Genomic DNA, 1,751 nt, shown 5'->3' on the forward strand with positions numbered 1-1,751 from the left:
CTCATCTGTGAACTGAGGCGCGCGCACGGGGCCCCTAGAGACGCGCCGCGGCACTCGGCGCCTACGTCGGGAGCTCGGGCGGGAACCTCCGGAAGGGGCCCCGCGGAGCCGAGAGGGCTTCAGGCAGCGCGCACGCCTGGCCGGCGCACCCACATTGCGCCCGGACGCGTGGCGCCCCCTCACCCCCCTCCGCGGGCTACGTCACTCCCACCCTGACACACGCGACACCCGCGGCGCGCAGGCACACGCATGGCGGTCCGGCGGCCGCTGCTCAGGCTCAGTAAACACCAGGCTGGAGAAGCTCGCACAGGGGCCGCTCAGAGGCAAGCCCTCCCCCCCACGCGGGACCCCGCCGGACCCGGGAAGGAACAGGGACTGTCACTGCCCCGACGGTGACGCCTCCCTCGAGAGGACACCCGGGCTCTTTGGATGCCCCCGGGCGCTGCCACGACCTTGGGAAGGACTATGCGCGGCTCGCGCTCGCTGTGATCTTCTCTTCTCCTTTCCTTTTTCTTTCTTTCCTTTTACTTTCTTTCTGAACTTCTTTGCCCCATGACCCTGCCCTTTACACCTTTCTCCGAAGAAATTACTACCTGCTCTGTAGTCGAGAGGTAGCTGCCCTGCCCACGCCCCCTACCCGTCTACCCACTATCCGGGATAAGGTCTTGGGAAACCCTGCTTTTAATCCACACTTCTCCGTGTGACCTTGATAATCCTCGAACCGCTTGAGAAATGTCCTCACCTGCCTTACAGGAAGGTACGAAGAAGCGAGGGGGAGCTGGGGCTTAGAGTTACCTGCTCAGATTGCAGTCCCAGCTCCCTCACTTCCTACTTGGGTGACCTTGGGCTGGTTTCCCTGCCTCTAGATCCTCAGTGTTTTCATCAATACAATGGGAATAATAGTAGTGCCTAGCTCATAGGATCATGCATGGTGTTATGTGTTAATCTGTGGAAGTACTTGGAACACTGCCCAGCACCTAAAAACTTCTTTGTAAATGTTGGTTCGTCTTAATTATTATTATTTCTTGTGCGAACTGCCCGCTTGGCCTGGCCACACTTGCTAAACTGCCCATACAATCCCTAACTCGGCCCTATTGCCAGACCAGATATTGTATTGTCTCTGCAGTGGATTAGCTGATTCATATGATATCCCCCTCTTTGGGTCAGGAACATTATTGCTTACTTATCCCCGTTCCAAAGGCCTAGGATTGTTCTCCCAATGGCCTCTGGGTAAATACCACAAGTGCCTGAGGACACGGAAAGAGTGGAGTGGCTTCTGCCCTCCCAAAGCTCTGTTTCTTTGGGATCATGGGCAAGGTAGCATTGATCTGGGCTTTGATGGGGTGAGTGAAGTTTTGGGCAGGGAGTAAATGATGTGAGGTAAATGAGCCTGTCAGGTTGGTGGAGTCAATTGTGTCCAATAGGTGGCTGGCCTTTTGTTCCCAAGTATCTCATAAAATAGTAAAAGTCTCTAAAGTAGCTCTGCTGTGTGATCTTAGACTGGTCATGACACCTCTCTGAGCCTCAGTTGCCTCATCTTTAAGTTAATCCTATCTACCACAAGGGGAGAGCATGGTGAGCCATAGAATGAAACAGGCTGGGTGACCGTGGCCAAGACATGTCATCTCTTTGAGCTTCGGTTGTCTAAGCTGTGAAATAGGAGTCTTTGTGAGAGCAAAATGTACATAAAGCAGAATTATTGACATTTGAGGTCAGATAATTCTTGCGGCAAGGGGCCATCCTGTACATTG

The sequence above is a fragment of the Galeopterus variegatus genome, unplaced genomic scaffold (genome assembly GCF_000696425.1).
Source record: "Galeopterus variegatus unplaced genomic scaffold, G_variegatus-3.0.2 Scaffold1500, whole genome shotgun sequence".
NCBI classification, from domain to species: domain Eukaryota; kingdom Metazoa; phylum Chordata; class Mammalia; order Dermoptera; family Cynocephalidae; genus Galeopterus; species Galeopterus variegatus.